This window comes from Cupressus sempervirens, chromosome 5 (assembly GCF_028749045.1).
Source record: "Cupressus sempervirens isolate cs-2001-9-10 chromosome 5, ASM2874904v1, whole genome shotgun sequence".
Classification (NCBI taxonomy): domain Eukaryota; kingdom Viridiplantae; phylum Streptophyta; class Pinopsida; order Cupressales; family Cupressaceae; genus Cupressus; species Cupressus sempervirens.
Window position 1 is genome coordinate 742,135,582 of NC_143122.1, and position 23,739 is coordinate 742,159,320.

The window sequence follows — 23,739 nt, forward strand, 5'->3', positions numbered from 1 at the left end:
AAGAAAATGTAAATAGCATAATCTTGGTTCGGTTGTATTCTTACTCGGCTCCATAGGTATATCCTTGAATTCTCTAGTTATGCAAATTCAATGACTTTGATTTCCGCAAAAAGGGACGTGGAAGAGAAGGAAAACGAGTGCAATGATTTCAATCGATATAATCTTAGTTACTTAAAGAGAGACACTGCCAATAGGGAGAAAGAAAGAAGATGTCTTGCCATACGAATATGATACTCAATGATATAGAGAAAGCTTGACTCTATGGCTTCTTTCGGTAATAAGAACTCATTCGAATACCATACAAAAATTGATTAAAAAGAAAAGAAAAGAAGGATGGAAGAAAAGAAGAAAAAAAGTAAGAAGTTAAAGGGTTAATATTATTTTATTATTATGTTATATTCTTATCTACGTTCATGTGTGCATATTGATAAGGTGCATCATTAGATTATAATTTATAATGTATTGGCATCATCTTATTTTTATACACATATGTTTGTATTTGAGAATGTATAATAATAATTAAATATTAATAATACTTGATGATTCTTTAAAGGTAAGAATTTATGTTTATTTTATATTATTATTATAATGTTCCTTTTTATAGCTCATGCGGTTCCACCATGTAACATGTTTCAAATCGCTAGGTCCTCTACCCGCCTGCCCAGTGATGGTTATGCTCCTGCCTAATTCTTTTTTGACAATGCTTTCACCCCTTTCGACGTGTTTCCTGTAAGGAATTTATTTGTAATTAAATTCATATTATCATAATAAATTATTTAATCATAAATAATCACAATCGTTAACCATCTTCTCAATTCTATGAATTCGTGATAAATGATCAACTAACTTGATATCTTCACTTGAAATTATAATGACTAACTATCTTACCATTTTGCTAGATTATAACAAATTAAACTGCCAACTAACTTCATGTGAACCTCAACAGCTATATTTTAGATTAGATCAAAAATTGGGATGTAACATACATGCACAAAAGGAAAATGAAGAGTCACATGAGGATTTGCGAGAATTTTTTGCTATACCTACAAGTGGAGAGCATATGAAACTTCAAGATGACTAAAATGGTGAAGAAATGCATGCACTAATTTCATCAAACCAACACTCATTGATCAACTTGATGGAAATTCTCTACCAACAACTATTCACCTTCATGGAGATGCTACTAATGATTCTCACCAAGAGCAACCACAATTGCTTGAATATGGAGTTTATCCTTTAGTTGTGCCTGATTGCATTTTTTCCATGTGGAGGGCTTTCTCATAGGACCTATATGAGTAATGAGGTTCCTGAGGATATTGATGGTTACATGAAAACTATGGATCTAGACATTTATGTATTCTATGATTGGCTTCTTTGGGATCCTGGTGACTCCAAACATGACAATGTAGCACAACATGAATTTGATAGGGATATTTCTATTAGAATTCAATAGCAAAAGGTAGACACACTCTTCACTGATATGATAGTAGTGTTGACAAATAACAATGACAGTGGTGGAGTGTAATGCACTTGCAATCATGTTGATACAAGACCATCCTCATGGGAGTGGCAAGATTCACCTAACTAATGAGATTGTAGAGGAGGTTGGTATGTGTGATCTCATGAAGGTTTTGGGTTAGAGCTTCGATGTGTTTTATGATAGGCTTCTATGGGATCCTGGTAGTTTTGTACATAGCATTGTTTATATTAGAGTGGCACAGAAGAGGCTTGGTGGTGGTCTACTCATCTTAATTGAATTCAATTACGCCCATGTGATCCTGAAGAAGCATGGAGTTTCCACCATATACAGTTATACACATCCACACATGGTTTGTGATCCTAGAGTTTGTGGATTGCTTGAGGACAAGCAATCTTTATGTGGTGAGGATTTGTAATATCCTTAATTTTAATTAAATACTTTCAATAATTAATGGTCCCAAAATTTAGATAATATTATTTGGACCTTTAATTATTCAACAAAGGGGCCCAATTTTTATTAATTCTCTATTGGTATTTTTTGTGTCAGTATTCTTTGTAAACCCTTGAGAGTTTTCTCTAAAGGGGTATTTATGTGTGGCATGTAGGAAGTTATTAGTATGTGATTTGGATTATTTCTTTGTACTACAAAATTCCTGTTGCAATTCAGTATTGTTCATCATTTCAAAAGTGGAAGATCTTCCCTACTTGGCTATTCCAATTTCAATGGGATTCAACCCTCACCCTATTCCATCTTGTATTATGTTGCTTCAAATCTAGCACATCAGGAGCACCATCTTTGTTTTAAAAATACAATATTTTGAGTTTCAACAATAAATTATTATATCGTTGTGTTGGCATATGCTTTTGTGTCTGACTATTATTTGATATATCTTCCCCTTGGTATCTCAAGCTCACTCCCTTTAGCACATTCCTCAAACAAAATTGTGGCATTAGAACTTTCCCTTAGGTACTCTCCCTTGGGCACTTTCCATCAGGCACGTTCCATCGAGACTTTCCATTTGACACTTTCCCTTGGGCACTTTCCCTCAAGAACTTTCCCTGAGGTGTTTCCCTCAAGTACTTCCCCTTAGGACTTTCCCTTAGGTACTTTCCCTCAGGTGCTTTCCCTCAAATACTCTCCCTCGGGTACTTTCCCCCGGGTGCTTTCCTCCCTCGAGTACTTTTTCTTAGGTGCTTCCCTAGGGTACTTCCTATGAGTGTCTTCCCTTGAGAAAACTTATATGTGTTGTTGGGGATCATTAACTCATCTTTGTGTATAGTTTTCTCTCTAATTTGGGTTGTTTCCATTTCTACAATTGTTTTGGACTACTAATTGTGATGAGTTGTATTCCTTCTCATTGCAATCTTTAAGCACTTATCTACATTGTAATCTTTAGTGTCTCCTACTTTTGCAAGGTAATATGGATCAATTGCTCCATCAAACTCAACCATCTATTCATCTCCATCTATTTTTTTTTAACCTTTCTAACTCTTGGAAGATCTCATTCAAAGGCTTCTTCAAGAGAATATATATTTCCCTTCTTTAACAATTTTACTCCTTGTTCAATCATTAACTTAATTTTAAGCCTTTGATGTCAACATACAATTAATTATTCAAAGCATTTGCAAGCTTTATCATTACTAAGTTATGAAGCATATTTTCTCTCCTATTAGCTTCACTAAGAGTTCTAGTAGGTGGTACATATTTTGAAGTAAGATATTGGACAACAATATTTCAAAGTCTTGATAAGTGTAGCTTAACCTTTGGCTTCCATGTGTCAAAGTCATCCACATTATTGTTGAAATCCTTCCTACATATCTTGAGATCTTTGCCCCTGGTTGTTTAAGCATTATGAAATCAAGGAACTAATTCTCTGATAGTAGTTGTAGGTATAGGAATGATTACTTTGGGTGATCAATAATTACCAACCCAATCAAACTTATAGGCCCAACAAACTTCACCAATCATATTAACCTTTAAAACTTCTTTAACCCATTATCAACCCTATAAGTAAAGTACACATTAAACCAATATGCATCACATAAGAACATCCACACAATCATAACACTAGATATATCTCATGGAAACCAGATTAGGGTGAAAACTATGGTACTCTTTTGGAATATGCTTTGTTAGGAACCTAGCCAGTTAAGGATTACAAAAGCATTGTTAAATGTTACTCAGCCAAGGCATTTCCTTGGAGACCTGTTAAAGTATTATACCCTGTTAGAAGTAATCTTGTTAGAGGATTTACAAAAGACCTTTTAGGGTCACCCAATTAAGATATTTTAATGTTTATAATGGTTAAAGAAAAACATATTGTATGGTCTTAAATTGGAAGCACTCCAATTTAATGAATGTTTAGCACCCATTTAATGTGATTCTATCATTTATTTGCATTTATCTTCTATTTTTCCTCTATTTAAATGATGCATTTCATCTCATTGGACCCTTTATTAATTTAGAATAAATACAAATGGGTTTGGCCCATATTTCTCCTAAATATTGTGTCCTCATTTATTAATTAATTTTAAGTAATAATTAAAATTAGTCCTATATTAGATAATGTTTTATCTCCCATATAAAATAATATTATGTGTTTCCTCTTATTTTTTAATTAGGGTATATATTTATTAATTCAAATTAATAATCCTTAAATTACTCCCCTAAGAAGTCTCATTGATTGCTCCACTTTAAGATGGGTCTCACTTTATTTTAAATTTTGAGGCATTGGCCACTTTGAGATATGTATAAAAGGAAGCCTTCTCATTTCATTTTCAAATCAAGTATTCACAAGATCTGTAATGTCCCTTTAGGGCATTTTACAGATTTTCCCTAATTTGTATAAATTTCATTATATCTTCATTTGATGATCTTCCTAGTGTTATTATATATATATATATATATATATATATATATATATATATATATATATATATATATATATAGAAAGAGTCATGTCTTTCATAATATTAATTATATTATATTAGTAGTAATAATAATATAATTATATTAATTATATTATATTAGTAGTAATAATAATATAATTATATTAATTAATATCAGAAGATATATTATATTAATAATTATATTAAAGATTATATTATAACATATATTATTTTAATAATATATCAACTATATATATTATATTATATCATAACACTTTATTAATATAGTATTGCTATATTAAAATATATCTTTATCATTATTTATTATTTCATTAATATTTTCATATCATTATTATAATATGACATATATAATATGATTATTATATAATATTATTTATAATATAATATTATTACTTTAATATTACTTTATATAAAGTATTTATTTATTATTTAAATTACTTCCCAAAATGGGGATATCACAGTCCTCCCCTCTCAGATTTGCTTGTCCTCAAGCAAAATCTTTCATACACAAGCTCTTTCCTAGATACAAAAGGCCTAAAAGATGGATGAAATATACATCTTAATAAATGAAAACACAAAGTGGACAAAAGTAGTCACATGAATGCATGAAAGCATGAAGCATACATGATGTAGACAGATGAAAACGCAAAGCAAACATGATGCAAGCAGATAAAGACATGTGTTATGTAATTCCTTAATTGTGAACCTGCAACCACAAAAAAATCATTAGTACACATTTATATATAATTTTTTTCTTTTTAATATTTCCTTCTATCAATCCCCTGACTTGTCAAAAAAATTCATCACTTTCTGAGTACAGGAGGAGAAACTATAATAGGGTGCCCTATTACCCAATCACGGGCCTCACCATTCTCCCTCATTATTGTTATCTCTCTCTGATCATCATCTCCAAGATAGTGCCTTTGTATGATGTACCCTCGGGTATTCACTCCACCATAGGCCTTACCTAGTACCCTTGGATGATGCAGCCCAATGCCTATCTCAATGCAGGCCTTACCTAGTACCTTCGAGTGGTGTCACCCAAACCATTCCACAACAGGCCTTATCTTATCTTGGACGATGATGACCAACATTATAATTCATTAAAACAATTACAAGTCAATCAAGATTTAAACTTAATTGATTAATAATAATTTTTGTAACAATCATTTCAATTATCAAATGATATGATAATTTTGAACTATAGGTTATATATGTTTCTAATTTCATACAAATACATGTATCTTATATATTATAAACAAACATAACATAATCCTTCATTTTAATAATAGAAATAAAATTTAATTTGATAATGTATAGAAATTTAAAAATGTAACCATACCTTATTTTTACCTTTCATATGCCATGATGAACCGCTTTAAATTCACCTCATTTAACCTTCTCTTGGTAGGCAATGGGTCCCATTGTACCTACTTCAAGATCATTATTTGATGGTAGAGCCAAGCGGAGGCCTTAATTCACAAAATTGCTTTCTGAATAATATTTTCTTTAATCCTTTCTTGTGCTTTCCTTGTAACTCTTTGTATGTATATCTCTTCCAATATCACTATCCACTGTAATAATAGATCTATATCCTTTTACCTCAATCTAATTTGTTTCATTTTCTTTGTATCAATTTACTATTATGTATCATGCTTCTTTACTCATTGTACTTCCATTTTGTCTAAGAATTATAATATTTTTATTTGCACATAAACGAGTATTATTTAACCGTGAAAGAATTCGATGTTTCCTGCAACACATTCACCATGCTCTCATGGTATCATAAGAGACATTAGGGTTTATAACCTTAGTGTGTATATATTTTCTCCTTTTTCTCCCATATTGCAACTAATTCCTTTATATTTCTCTTTATATTTCTCCCTACTTATCATCTCCCTACTTTTCCAACAAGGATATCAGGTATGAAGTTGACCCAAATTATTCAACATTTGCATGAACATGGGATGCTGATGGTGATTGCACAAACCCAACTAAGAGTGAATCACTACTGCATCAAATCATATGTGTGCAAACACAAGATTTGCCAAAACAAAGTAACATTTTAGTCATCCATGTAGTCCATATAGATAATTGTGAATGTGGTGAGATCTAAGCCTTCGATTTGATAGAGAAAATTTGCTTGTATGTTGGTTTGAAACACTTCAAGTTCCTCGACAAAATCATAAGCCTTATTATCTTCCTTATTACCCATTAGTGCTACTGCCTCTTCACATGGCTAAAATGTTGGTTGTATGAGGGATGGTTCATCAATCTCATTATGTCCAAACTTGTGATTACAAACAATATCCACCACAACATTAGATTGAAATATCTAATGCCACTCAGCAGTGAGTTCATAAATGTGCACCACAATTTTCACATCATTGCCATTCACATGGAAAATGGGAGCATTCAGAGCTTTTGCAACTTTTGTATAGTTTTTTTTGAAGATCTCCCTGATGTAAGTGCAACCTGATTACTGACAACAATGTGAATAGTCCCTCCAGTTGTGTCATTTGGAAGAGCACAGAGATGCAATGTCTCATAAACAACATCATGTTGTCTCTGTGAGTCAATGTAGACATGTTCTTTTTCCTATCCTTATCATTTGAGTAGTACTATTTTTCTCGAGTTTTCCAACATAATCGATTGCCTCCAAATAACTGGGATTAGTAGCTTGAGATAGATGTGTCCTTTCCCAACCTCTAGTAGGCCTATCATATGATGTACCTAAATAGAATTTCACATCCCCTAGTCCAGTATAAAATCCAACTTCATGAAAAGATACCACTCTACATCTTCCTTTATGAAGATTGACATATATTTTGGGCTCCAACAATCATTGTTTCATCTTTGCAAGAACAGACTCTTCCACTAGACTTCCCTTGTAGAAAAATGTGTATGACCATGTTCTTGTCACCATAGAACCTGACTGTAGGTAAGCATAATTGATTTAGGGCATTGAAACTAATACAAACTCATGTGCCAATACAAGATAATGGTAGCATATAGAGTGTTGTAACGAGAACTCTAGCTTTCAACCAAGATGATTTTTTATAATATTTATTTATTTACCTTTTTATTCGTATGGTTTTTATAATATTTCTATCTCCTATTGGCATGCATTCACATTAGGTGGTGAAACAATATATATTAATGCCAGTGACCTAGATAGTTTGTCGTCATTGTGCTCCTAGCCAAAGCACCGAAAGATGAAAAGTTAGGATCAAGCATTTTAGTTTTTGGTGTTTGTGGTGTAATAATTTGCATGTTGTAGAAGGATGAAGGTTGTCCCCCTTGTGAGTCATTGTTCTCATTGGTCTTTCAAAAATAAGTTCTTTGCTTTATCACATTGAGCCCCCTCTATTGATTTTTCAAGAACTTTTTCTAATTTTATATGCCTTTTGTCTCCATCTCAATTTTAAATGGCTAGAGGATATCAAGTTTTATTCACTTATATTCTATTTTTTCTTTCTCATTCTTCTTCCCAATAGATGTTCTTTTTATTATTAAACTTCCCTATGTATTAATGTGCTCTAAGTACTCCCAAAGTTTTCTCCAAATTCAATGGTATAATTTGAATGAATGTATTTTTCTAGTCTTTGTTCCATATTGCTCTATGCCAACAATTCACGCTTTACTCATGGCGCTCATGCTCGACATTGTATCATCTTAGATGCCTTATTCAGATATCTTTTTTTTTTCCTCTTCCCTCAGCATTAATCAATGGTCATGCTAAGTTATGGTGTTAGTTATGGTGTGGTGTTGATACATGGATGTACTTCCTTCTCACTCAATGATTGGACTCTACACAATTCACTAAATCCTTCTCAAATGTCCATGATGTTTGGTGGAAACTTTTGAACATATGTCCACCTTCCAAGATTTGAACATTATTTCTGAATATTAAATATCTATATTCAACAATCGCATACGAAGGATTTGACTTCTATATACATTGAAATATTTGAGTTGCGATATCAAAAGAGGCTCAGCAACCATGGATGAAAATACCCCGCCACAATGCTTCCATGTTTTAAAGGTTCCAATGCTTCTCTTGCATTCTCAACGACTTAGGAATTCCCAACTCTTCAATTGATTCAACCTTCCACATTTGTTTCTATAATTTTTTCAAAGATCTTTCTGGTAGTGGATCTCTATCCAGGAGTAGTAATGCTTAAGGATTGGTTAACAATTTCTTATTTTGGTAAATTTATTTCTGATAAAGTTTCACAAGTTGGCAAGAAGACCTACTCTAATACCACTTGTAATGTCCCTTTAGGGCATTTTACAGATTTTCCCTAATTTGTATAAATTTCATTATATCTTCATCTGATGATCTTCCCAGTGTTATTATTCTCTCTCTCTCTCTCTCTCTCTCTCTCTCTCTCTCTCTCACACACACACACACACACACACACACACACACACACACACACACTCTATATATATATATATATATATATATATATATATATATATATATATATATATATATATATATATATATATATATATATATATATATATAGAAAGAGTCACGTCCTTTCATAATATTAATTATATTATATTAACAATAATATAATTATATTAATTATATATTTATATTGATAAGCTTTGATTATATTAATTAATATCATAAGATATGTTATATTAATGATTATATTATAGCACATATTATTTTAATAATATATCAACTATATATATTATATTATATCATAACACTTTTGTGATATTCCCATTTTGTCAAGTAATTTAAATAATAAATAAATAAATATTTTATATAAAGTAATATTAAATAATATTAAAGTAATAATCTTATATTATAAGTAATATTATATAATAATCATATTATATATGTCGTATTATAATAGTGATATGAAAATACGAATGAAATAATAAATAATGATAAAGGTATATTTTAATATAGCAATACTATATTAATAAAGTGTTATGATATAATATATCTTATGATATTAATTAATATAATCAAAGCTTATCAATATAAATATATAATTAATATAATTATTATTATTATATAATTAATATTATGAAAGGACATGACTCTTTCTATATATATATATATATATATATATATATATATATATATATATATAGAATAATAACACTTGGAAGATCATCAAATGAAGATATAATCAAATTTATACAAATTAGGGAAAATTCGTAAAATGCCCTAAAGGGACATTACAACTTTATTAATATAGTATTGCTATATTAAAATATATCTTTATCATTATTTATTATTTCATTCGTATTTTCATATTACTATTATAATACAACATATATAATATGATTATTATATAATATTACTTATAATATAATATTATTACTTTATATAAAATATTTATTTATTATTTAAATTACTTGCCAAAATAGGGATATCACAAGATCAAGCAGTTGTGCTCAAGCACTCAAGCCTTCAAGTATTCAATCATTCAAGTCTTCAAGTAGTCTTCAAGCAATTCCTTCATTGAAGATCAAGGATTCATGCATTTGAAGGAGTTTATCTAGCGAGATCTTCATCAAACTCCTTTGTTGCATCTTCCAAATCCATTCAGCTTCATCTTCTTGATCCAAATCAATTAGTGAAGTGAACACACTACATTCAGTTCAAGAGATCCTACTATTGTAAGGTGAATTCATACATTTGCCTTACATTTATGCAAACCAATTATTTTAATTCAAGGTTAGTTCTTAAATTGGGGTTTGACCAAGGAAAGCCCCCAATCAACAAACAAAAACCATTTTTAGGCAAGTCGTGAATCTTGAGTTGGAGAACAAGTTGCATATTTGAGTACTCTTTTCAGCTTTCATCAAAGCTGTAAAATTAGAATTAGTGTGGCACAAATTCAATTAGGGGTGCAGTGCACCCTTGATGCTCCTAGTTTGGCCCTGATTGGCACAATTCACCCTTGATAACCCTAGTTTGACCCTGATTGGCTCTAGGTCGACCTTGGATAGTCTAAGTTGACCCTAATTGATCCATTTTGACCATGTCATTTTGACTGTGATTAGGGAGGTCACCCCTAACATCTCGCTGAATGATTTTTGCAATTTTTTGTAGCATATGGTTTTAATTAGATTTAGGGAATCAGATCTTTTGGAGATCACTTGATAGCCCATTTTTTAGTTTTTTCACAAGGTATATCATTTACCCTTTTTCATTTCAATACATTGCTTTATATATTAGTTCTATATTGCACACCCACTTAGCTTCTCTTTATAGCTCTTATTGCATTAGGGTTTGAGAACTTTTGTATCCTTTCTCCAACCCTATAACCATTATATTTTTGTTTGTATTAGTGATCCTTTATCAGTCGGTTGGCACTAATCTTCCTAGATCTAGTTAACTTAGAGTTGGAATTGAAAGGATCAATCTCCTTAACTCCCTCTTTGAGTTGTGTAAGTGTGGTTATGTGATGAACTTAGGGTTTTACTTCCTTGATTCACATTTCCCCATATACATCTTTGGTGAACCTGACCCTGTGCCCGTTTCCTATTGGAGTTAGATTATTTATATTGATAGTTTACCATCTTTGGTGAACCTGACACACGACATTTCCATTTTTTATTTTGGAGTGAGATCATTGTATTCTATTTTGGGTTCATCTTTCTTTGGAGTGAGATTATATCTTTCTCTTCTTATATTTTGGAGTTAGATTTAGCTATCTTGTGGAATTAGATTGTTTCATCTATTCTTTCTATATTTACTTAGTTTCCTTTTGCATCAAGCATGTTTAGATTTAGCTTGAAAGCATTTCCTTCATGTCGCAAAAGTTGTTTAGTGCAATTTTCCACCATTCCTCTATCCTCTTTTTTGTAAAACAATATCCTCCTTTAAAATATGTTTCCCCTAAAAGGAATCCATTTTTTGTATGTCATGTTTCCTTCTCTTCTCTTAAATCCCTCTTACATAAATATTAGGGAAAGAAGATTATGTTAACCTTTCCCTTAATTTTATTTCTCTTTATGAGGAACAATTAAGGATTAATGTTAACCTTTCTCCTAATAAATACCTTATCTATAATCATGCTTTTGGTAAGAATAAGTTTCTGCCTACTTTTAATCACTCTTCTTTTTCTTCTATGGTGTGCTTTTTTAATGAAACTACTCTTCCCATTGATGAATCTCCTATTTGGGATGAACCCTTGGATGATGACATTGATTATTCACTTCCTCATGAGAGAACCTTAGGTTATAAGGACACCATCATAGATGAAATTTCATTTCAACATGACAAACTTGATATTTTAGAACAAGATGAACACATTATAAATTGTTTTCTCTATGTGACATTTCCTTCATTTGATGCTCCCAGTAAAGCGGAACCATTAAAGGAAATTCGTAATCCCTATTATATTGATTGCTTAGAAAAAGAGGCTAATAGTTATCTCAATGTTCTCCCTTCTAATGAAGAATCTATGAAGATGCAAGATCTTAATCGAGTTAATGTTTCTCAACCCATCCTCAGTGTTAAAGGTTACCCTCTTCTCACTGTTAAAGGTTTTCCTTCTTTGACTATTAAGAAAAAATCTAGTGACCCTTTGAATTCTCAAGAAGTAGCTCAGAACTATCGTACAAGGAATAATCCTCAACATACTACTTCTCTTCCACCCTCTCAACCCATTCTTCCTCCTCCACCTCATCTTTCTCAATATCTTAGGTTAGGTTATGATTTAGTATCACAAATATGTAATACCCCTTCCAAGATTTCTCTTTAGGACTTCTTCAAACATCTCCTACATATCATGAAGCCTTGAGAAAAGCTTTATCCAATATCTCTATTCAACCTCCTAATCAAGATAACATCAATGACTTTTTACAACGCATGCACATTGCCATTGTCTCACCTCTAATTGTGTTTACTCATGAGGATTTTCCTTCTAGAGATATTCAAGATCCTCATAACCCTCTTATGGTTGTTGTGTCTATTGATAAAACTACTATACGAAGAACTTTGATTGATAATAGATTTGGTTTAAATATTTGTAATATAGATATGTTAAAGGTTGTGAGTGTTTATCTTTCTACTATTCAACTAGATGACACTTCTATTCAAGGATTTGATAACATTGATAAAAACACTTTGGGTATTATGACTATACCTATGAAAGTTGGTCTGGTGATATTGGGTACTCATATACATGTTGTTCCTAGACCTCTCAAGTATAACCTTCTCTTAGGAAGACCTTGGTTGTATTCTATGCATGTTGTTCCTTCCACTTTTCATTGCAAGGTTAGGTCTATTTATAACAATCTTATGTATACCCTTCATGTAGACGATGTGCCTAATCCTTGTTTAAATGTCAACTATACTCGGGTTGCTCCTCCTACATATGAAGTGAAGAAACTTGAACCTAAAGAAGACCCTTCTTAATCCAACTTGTATTGGAGAGTGTAGAATTAATGATCTTTAATTTATCAGCAATCAATTCACTCCTCTCTTTACTTATGTCATTTCTACTTCTAGTCATAAGAAACCTATCAAACCTAATATGTCATTAGGCGATGGAGAGCATAAACATTCATTTAACACCATTGTTGCTCATGCATTAGATTATGTGCCACAAAGTACTTCTTTGTTCACATCCTCTCCCATACCATCTTCTACTAATCAAGAACTCATTTTGCCTACACTTATTTGTGCTAAAATGATTATTAGACCTAAACCTAGAGAGAATCATAGTCAAAAACTTATGAATCTTCCATTTTGTGTGTATCATCATTTTCATGATCACTCTACTAATGATTGTCAAGATTTACATTAGAAAATTAAAAAAATTATTGATAATAAGGTTATTCACATATCTCCTTATAATGAGATCTATGTTAATCCACATTTCTTTAAATAACATTCAAGTCCCTATTATGTTTCTCTGCACCATGTAACATTGTCAGCCTCTATCTTGGGGGCTCATTGTCATACATGGTCTTCATTGTGAGTAGCATAATAAATCCTCTTTTCTATGTGTTTCTACACTTGGGGGAAAGGGAACTTTATCAATCTTTCTCATTCTTCCAGGGATCCACTATTTCCTTTGGTTGATTATTATTTGTTTATCATGTCACATCGAATCTTATATTATTAGCAAGTGATTTTTTATGGTAGATAGATCATTTACCTTGGAGACTTATAATAGTGTGTTATCAATTACAAGGATTTACTTTTTAACTCCGCACGATGTGTCATTGCACTCTAGCCTTTCATGGCCTCATAGGAATTCTGACCTCTTTGATTTGGAATTGGTGTTGCTTGTGGATACTATCCTGATGTTGAAATTTCTTTATCCTTCGTCTTCACTTCCTTACACTACTACATTTTAGGTCAAATTTTGACCTTTAATTTCAACCAAGGCCTTTTTTTGGCTTGTTAAATTTTATTTTTTTGTTTATGAGCCCAATTTGATTGAAATTTTGACCAAACCAGGCTCATAAACAAAACAAAAAAATAGGAATGCGTGAGATTTATTTCACAATTTCAGCATTTTGGGTGGGAGCTAATTTGGAGGTCTATGCACTTTGGAGGTTTGCATTCTGGGGAACTGAACTTGGAGATAGGGGAGGATTTTTTATTCTGGGGGGGGAGGGGGGATTTTTTGGTGCTTGCCAAAATTTTGTTTGTTAATTTTTTATTTTTTCTTGGAGGTATTGGAGCTGAGAATTGCAGGAGCCAAATAATGATATCTCATGGGAGCTGAGGATTTTAGGATTGCTAGGATTGTGCCTAGCAACATCATGACATATTTTGTGATTAGGATTTGAGATTGTGAGATTGTGTATGAAGTTTTAAGTTGGGAGTAGAGGTGGGTCGGGCAATGTTGGGATAGTGAGAGTCAGGTTTTCAATGCACAAATTTTCTACCACAAGATGCACCAGCAACACCCCATATAATTTTAGGGAACCCTCGCTACTCTACTTCAATAGTGTAGTTCCCCTTCGATGATGGTTTTTTTGTTTGAGAAGGAGGCATTCAAAGAAATTTATCTTGCAATGTATGAGAAGCTCAAATTTTAGAAAGATTTCATCTATGTTTAATGACAGAAGGATTTAAAGCAATATTATTTTCTTGTGCTCTTTACATATGCCTATATATTTGTGGGATTATTGTTTGTGTTCAATAACGAATGAGATTGATCTCTTCTTTCTGTAGATTGTTGTTTGTGGAGTAGCAGTCAGAACATACAATTTTGGTGCAGCAGACTTTAAAGATACACCTGTGTACAAGGAAGCTATTGAGTCTGAAGGATTGTTTGAAGAGGCACCTAAAACACCTGAAACTTTGTAAGAGGTATGCAACTCAAAATTGAAAGAATAGAAAGTGATTTTACTATATGCATTTGTGATTATAGATTTCTAGAGAGTGGGCATTGAGATTATTTTGAGTCTACTTATCAATGATAAGATCTTGGCAAAAATGAAGTTACTTGAGTGTCATGAACAAGGATGGGAACTTCATTCATGTGTTGATTATACTATAATAATATACCATAGATTCAATCAACATAATCAATATCATAATCATAAATGAAATATTCTTTAAATAAATTAGTTAATGAAATGAAAAATAAAATTCTATTTATTGAAAACAAATAATTAACAACATTTGAATAAATAAGAAAATATGGTTCAACTAAATGAATAACTATATAAAATAATAAATTAATGATATAAATATGATTATACAATAACTTATTCCTTTGTAGATAAATGCATAAAACAATGATAACACAAAAAATCAAACTTCGATGACGAGAAGAATAACATTAGCATCTACTAAAATAACCCCTAAATAGCTAAGATGATTGTGAAGCAATCTCAATTGTTTAAATAAATATATTAGAGATATCCATGTTGATAATTTCTCTCACAATAGAATCCAGTAGTTGTTGCCAACTAGTTGGCAACACACAAATCATATTTGATTTTGTCAATGCATATATTTTACAACCAATTACATGAGCCATATGCATATCCGGTTCCAGCTACCTCTAGAAACAATGGGCCATATCCAGTAGTTTTATTACCATTGGTTGAAGCTATTGATTCAGTTGATTGAGAACAAGACCCAACACTAGTTTCATAAAGGTTGATAGGATTTTCATAAAGGTGGATTTCATCTCATACAATTATTTCTATACCTTCTATGCTCAAAGTTAATTAGATTTTGATATGTCTAAAGGTTGACCTCAGGAGATATTTTTGGAGAAAATAGTGTTCTTTAGATATGATTGATCTATAATGAGGACTTTTTTTTTAGGATTTTGTTTTTTTAACATAGAAGTTAGCTCTAGCCTTCCCTTGCACATCTTTTAATACATTTTCCTCAAATTATTTCAAATATGTTCTTCATAAAAGTATCATTATTTACCTTACTAATAAATGACAATTATACTAATTCAAATACTTCTCCTCCATCACCTTTGCCTCTTAAACCTCAAAATTAAATTTCATCTCTTCTCCCTTTAGACTTTGGTGATCCTATTCCTAATAATCCCCACAAGCTCAGTTGGTTGTTCATATTTCTCATTCATCATCTTAATCACCACTACACCGCCTTTCTCTTTGACTCGTGGATCATTGGTATTCTCTAAGTTCTTCCACTCTACTTATCAATATACTTGATTTTTTTTATGGCTATCCATGGACAATTATAGCATGTATAAAGAGAGTTTTTCAAAAAAAAATTCTTGAATATTGATGCTAGATAAATAAAGCCCCAAGATCATATTCTAAATGGAATATTTTATAAATTACTTTAGCTGACAATTAGATGACTGTGACTCGCCTTCTACTATTGGTGCTTTAGCTCTTGCTACTTATTAGATTTGTTTCTCTATTTGGATATGATGATTAAGGTTCTCTCTTGCTATATCAATGCCTAGCTTTAATCACCTTTTTAAGTGATATATTTGTATTTTTGAAAAGAATTTTTAATATTAATGCATGTTTCATCAAAAAAACAAGTGCATATACAAGAAAAGGTCATCTGGCAACAATTACATAATTAAAGTATGTAGAAGATCTAAAAAACAATATAGCAGACAATATCAAACCATGTTTGAATTTGATGGGCATCAATATGTTATTTCCAATATTATGTTAAGGTTATGATTGCCCTAGACTCTGATTTTTTGTGAAGTTTGTATCATTTTAACACTTGATCATGCTTGATTCAAAGATTTTCTAATATTAAGCTCATCATGATTATATGAAGAATCTATGTCAAGTGAATAGTTAATGTTTTCATGACTCTAACTCTTATAATTCTAATTGTGAAGCTTCTTAAATTGAATTGTGTTTGAGACTCTTTCAATTGAAGAATAGTTGAATACTTAGAATTATATCATATTTGTAGTGATGCTAGAAGTAGAGAGATGAATGAGAAGTATGGGAGAGTATTTGAATTATATTCTAAGGATTTATGTATAAACACAAGAAATATTGTAAATATTGTAATTCATATAGTATCTTATTGCTTGGTTTTCATTTCAACAATGAAAGGACTGTGGCATATTATGCTTATTTTGTAGTGTTGTGCTTCTGTTTGAGGCTTTAAATGTTGCTTCTCTTTTCCATTATTATTACATTCTTTGAATAACTTAGCTAAGGTTTCGATTCAAGTACTTAGCTTAGATCAAAAGCAACACCTATTACTTAGAGCACGAGATACTCAATTCAATTTTACCTAGCATGCTTTCCAATAAGGTTGGCTTAGAGTGTTGTGTCTTGTTTTCTTCTCACCCTGTCTTATCATTTTATGCCAATTCTTGTTTAGGATTGTAACGCCCCGCCAAGGGATCCAAAAGAATTAACCTAAAGTTTTACTAAGTTTGCTAAACATTTTTTTTTTAAAAAAAAGTAAGAATGTATAACATACACATCAAACACATAGTAGCGGAAGCAATAACATGTAATCATTGACAACATACATTGTAAGTTATATTTCTTAAAGATCCCAAGAAATTGAGTCACGTTTAAATTTAATTAAATCTAAGTCTAAGAACTATCACATACATATGAAAGAATAATCAGAAAGTCCCATGTCCATAATATACATTTGTTCCGAATGCCTCTCGGCAAATTAATTCGGAATGCTCAATCATCCACTATACAAGTCACAGGGTATGAAAGGCTTAAAAGAATATACATATGTAATAATAGAAATACATCAACCTCCATGAATCCATGATACAAAGTACAGTAAAGATATATACAAAACTATTCACCATACATGATACATCCATACATCCATAATGATAAAACATCTATCATAAAATCTAACCATCCATCATAATAATCCAAGAACATAGTGAAGGTAAATGCCAATCACGAAAACTCCAGCCACGGTGACCACGGAACGGATCTCAATGGTAAGAGTAAAAGCACTACCACCCGACTGCGTGGAACCTAAATGGTCCACTCCCACCGCGCTGAGGAGATAGTCTCAAGTCCCAAATAGGATAACAAAACGTATAATCATAAATACTCTCTAAGTCCAGGAAATCCTATAAGTATGCTAACTCAAGGGTTCCTAAAAAGATCGACATCTAAATCCCAGAGGTACCACAAGACACATAGGAAACCTAATATGCAAGCGGGAAAGTGTCATCGCAAAAGTCACGTAGAAGTTACCCGAGCAATCCCTTAGGAATCTCGGGTCCCTACTGATCCCTGCGGCCATTAGTATCCTCTTGTACTGACGAGGCATACTATGGAATGCAAGGTCGTAACCAAGCGTTCTCTCTACCCCATCCTAGTTTGTACTAGCACTCAAGGCATGGGAGAGAACATACAATTATCTTATTAGGTTCATTTTCCCTTATTTAGTGTAAATGTTTTCACTTATTAAAACAACTTACAATGGATTACTCCAGGCAGCCTCTTAGGGCCCCGATCCCCATTGCAAGCCACTTCCCGACTCTACACATAGATAACCTACCCTAGGCTCATGAAATCACAAAAAAAGAATCATAATAAAATCACCTCAGTCCTATACAAGCAACTGAAAAACATCATAAAAGATAAGCCACAAAATTACATCAGTTCTTCATGAGCAACAGATAAGCATCCAATAATAATCATATGATCACGACAGTTCTCTATCAGCAACTGAAGGCATCAATGATAAATCACAAAAATCCAATGGTCCTCCAATGAGCAACCAGAAAGTAACTCAATAGTAAATTACAATACTGATCGAAGACTCCAAAATGGTCAAGTCAAAACATGACATCATCAAGAACATAACAAACACTTCAGTCCTCTCAAGCGACCGAAAAGCAATCCAAGTATAACTGATCGAGACTCAAAAATGGTTATCAATATAACTGATCGAGACTCGAAAATGGTTAAGTTAGGTATCTCAAATACATACATCTCAGCTTCACACAAGGAAACTGGAAAGCAATAACAAATAGTAAACACAATCATGTCATAGAGCATACTATCACATTACCTTGGTTGGTTTGAAAAGATCGAGAACAAATCATCATAACATCACATTCACAACCCCGAGCCTCTGGTAACAACCTAAGATTGGTCAAAGCTAAAACAACCCCAAAACATAATCAAGACAGTATCATTTCATAGTTTGGGTTGATCTCAAAATACACAATAGGGTTAAAAGTAAAGTTTCAGTTCTCATTTCAAAGTATGAATTTGATTGACAATATATTGTTGAGTTAATGATTGGTTCCCATTTTTAGTTAAACATATGTTTTAAGTAATAAGTTTTCACAATTACTCCTTCTCAATTAACCCATTTCTATGTTTAGGTAAAATCCAAAATTAATCCCCTTTATATTTAAATTAAATTAAATCAATGTTAATATAATTAATTATTAGTTATTTATAAAATAACTAAATAATTAACATTTAATTAATCATTCAAATATTTTAATTAAAACCTACAACTATATTAATTTTCTTATCAATTATTAATTACTTAATAATTAACAAAACTATTTAATAAAAATTATTAATAACTAAATTAAAATGAACTTATTAAATTTCATTAGTATTAATTTAACCAATTATAAAAATAAAAAAAAATATTATTAAAACAATATTAATAAAATTTAATAAACCCCCCCCCCCCCCCTTTTTTTTTCTTTTAAAAAAAGAAATGCGTTTATTTGAAAAGGCCCGCCGGCCTTTTAAAAGAGGTCGCGGCCACTGCGCTGCCGCAGGGGCCTGCGGCCGCGACAGTCAATGACTGTCGCTGTCGCAGTACCCTGCGTCAGCGTCAGTCACGTCGCCCAGCAGGTAGGTGGGGGTGGGGATATGGTGGCCCCCGCCCCCAATTAAATTACTTTAAATTAGTATTATTATTATTATTATTATTATAATATTTATTTTTAAATTGAAACATTGAAACCATCCTTCCCAAAGGATATATATATATATATATATATATATATATATATATATATATATATATATAATAGAATTTTATTATTTTATATTTTATTTATTATAAAAAAACAAATTATCCTTAATAAAGTGTATTTAACTTTATTTTCAATTCCTATAATAATGTTTTAAATACATAAATAATTCTTATTTTATGTTATTTTAAATACTCATTAATATTAAGAAAATAAATTCTTTTTTTTTAATTCTAATTTTCTATTATTATTATTTCTTTTATAACATTTACAACTATAATCTGATAGAGAAAATTCTATTAACCGTTCGAATTTTCAACTACAATTTTTATTTCCAAAGATTCAAACTCCTACCAAATTTAAATTCTTTAAGTCTATTAATTAAACACAGATCCCAATTTGATCCCAAATTCCCTTTTTACCTACAAACGAGGTTTTCTAAAATGGTTCTCCAATCTAGATTTACAGATGAAATCGAATAGCAAAAAGGTCCACAATGAAATTTGAGAAGACAAATTCTTACAATCACGAAGTAGACAGAAATATCAAATTGCATAATTCAAGCAATGATCAAAACACAAGACCCTACCTGAATCTGATGCTAACACACAAACACCCAAGAATTGTGAGAAGATTCGCCTCCAAAATCCACGTCCAAATTCGTCTCTAAAAATGTTGTCTCCTATTTTCTCCTCCAAGAATGAACCCCCAACGTTTGATAAGCAATTTCTCCTCAAATCGGGGCACTAATTGTGCGTTTACCCGAGAAGACTCTTTGCACAACTCAGTTAACTCCAAATTAACCTTTATTATCTTTTATTTTATTTTGCATTCATCTTTCATGCACATTAAGTTGAATTATTAAATAACTTTATTTAATATTCCACTTGACTTCTATTTTTAATCCTTATTACTTTTAATCTCATGCGCACTTTATGAAATTAAAGTAACATTATTTTTTTCACTTATTTTTATCTTTTAATAAATTTCTTTTATTTAATCTTATGCATAAGTCATGCAAACTAGAATCTTTTATTAAATAATTATATTTTCACTTTTTAAATTATTTTAGAAACTAAATTGATAAAAATATTTATTAACTCAAATAATAATAATATTTAGCATTTATTTAAAAATGAACTCTAAATATATTATTATTAAATTAACTAAATATTATCACGTTCTAAATTTAGACTTAAAGCTTTTATCTCCAAATTTAATTCCTTTCATTTAATTAATTTCTCAATTTAAATAAAAATAATAATAATTAAATATTAAAATGTCATAATAATCTTCTATTAAATTAAATCATTAATTAATCGTTTTAATTAATTTCTTTTATATTTAAACTCATGCTTAGATCATGCGATCTAGAAACCTTTAATAATTTAATATCTTTTCCACTTTTAATTTATTTAAGAAATTTTAATTGATAAAATATTTAGTAATTCAATTAATAATAATATTTAGCATTTATTTAAAAATGAACTCTAAATATATATTATTATTAAATTAAATAAATATTATCACATTCTAAAATTATACTTAAAAATTTTATTTTCAAATTTAATACTTTTTATTCAATTAATTTCTCAATTAATTAAATATAATTAAATATTAAAATATCATAATAAATTTCTATTAAATTAAATCATTAATTAATCCTTTTAATTAATCTTAATTAATAGAAAATACATCAAGGACTCATAAAGCAACATATGAAAACCCATCATAGAAGAACACATACTAAATCAAACAAAAAGGGTTATAATCACGAAATAACATCATTTGATGCATTCGGAGGGTACTTAACTCAGATACTTGTCCTAATTATCAATTAGGACAATTGGCTAAAGGGTTTAGGAATTGGACTTAAGAGTTTATCTCCCCTCTCTTACCATTGAGATAATGCGATAGGGTACGCTCATCCTGGCAATTCAGGGAAGTCGATACCCGGTACCTGCAACCTGCATAAAATCCACGCATGTACAGACACAATATTCTAAGCTAAACAGACAATGGCAGGAAGTGGTGCATCGTGTAGATCCTGACTAGCAGGTGACTACGACTCCCTTCCTTAACCACATCAGAAACACCATACATAAAGAAAACAAACACGCACACCATACACATGCAGTATGGGGTAAGTATCCATAAGAAAGCACGTGTGATAATAAACCATATAACTAATCATCATTGATAATTGAAAACATTGAATAATCATCATACATGCATGAAATATAGAGTACCAAGTCATCTCATCATATAATAAATTGAGTGTAAAACAACATCTAATAATCTCTAAAATAATAATACTAATCATCAAACATAAATTGGCCTAAAAGAGTTTGGCAATGATGAAAGAAATGCGACTTAGGGGCAGGCACTACATCAACCCCCCCTAGACTTAGGCTTACTCCTGGAAGCCTACAACAAAAGAAAAGCTAAGGACTCACTATGCGGGTCCCATTGGACCCTTTCCACTTGTAGGAGGATATGACTCCACTGAGAACACTGCAACACAGTTAGAGCAATATGATTCTGGTTTAATAGTAAACCGAAAACCATATTGATCCAACTTTCATCCTTTAACATATACTAAAATAGATTCCCTAAAACATTCTAAACAAGGATCAACATCCCAAATTCATTGGAAAATATACAAGTTTATGATGTATAGATAAAAGATACATGTTTTGAAAATAGGATATTTTCAATTTTCAGTTTACCTATAATTTCAGTTTAAGTATAATTTCAGTTTTGAAGACTTAAGTGTTGAAGTATGAAAAATAGGTAACTAATAATTTACACAATGTTTCAGTTCAACTAGTTTCAAGTTTCACTTTGATAGTTTAAAGTTTTCATTTTTGTTCAACTAGTTAACACTAGTGGCGTTCCAATATACCCAGAGCTCCCAATGTAGAAACTCAAGCTCTGATACCAGATGTAACGCCCCGCCAAGGGATCCAAAAGAATTAACCTAAAGTTTTACTAAGTTTTTTAAACATTTTTTTTTTTTTAAAAAGTAAGAATGTATAACATACACATCAAACACATAGTAGCGAAAGCAATAACATGTAATCATTGACAACATACATTGTAAGTTACATTTCTTAAAGATCCCAAGACGTTGAGTCACGTTTAAATTTAATTAAATCTAAGTCTAACAACTATCACATACATATGAAAGAATAATCAGAAAGTCCCATGTCCATAATATACATTTGTTCTGAATGCCTCTCGGCAAATTAATTCGGAATGCTCAATCATCCACTATACAAGTCACAGGGTATGAAAGGCTTAAAAGAATATACATATGTAATAATAGAAATACATCAACCTCCATGAATCCATGATACAAAGTATAGTAAAGATATATACAAAACTATTCACCATACATGATACATCCATACATCCATAATGATAAAACATCTATCATAAAATCTAACCATCCATCATAATAATCCAAGAACATAGTGAAGGTAAATGCCAATCACGAAAACTCCAGCCACGGTGACCACGGAACGGATCTCAATGGTAAGAGTAAAAGCACTACCACCCGACCGCGTGGAACCTAAATGGTCCACTCCCACCGCGCTGAGGAGATAGTCTCAAGTCCCAAATAGGATAACAAAACCTATAATCATAAATACTCTCTAAGTCTAGGAAATCCTATAAGTATGCTAACTCAAGGGTTCCTAAAAAGATCGACATCTAAATCCCAGAGGTACCACAAGACACGTAGGAAACCTAATATGCAAGCGGGAAAGTGTCATCGCAAAAGTCACGTAGAAGTTACCCGAGCAATCCCTTAGGAATCCCGGGTCCCTACTGATCCCTGCGGCCATTAGTATCCTCTCGTACTGACGAGGCATACTATGGAATGCAAGGTCGTAACCAAGCGTTCTCTCTACCCCATCCTAGTCTGTACTAGCACTCA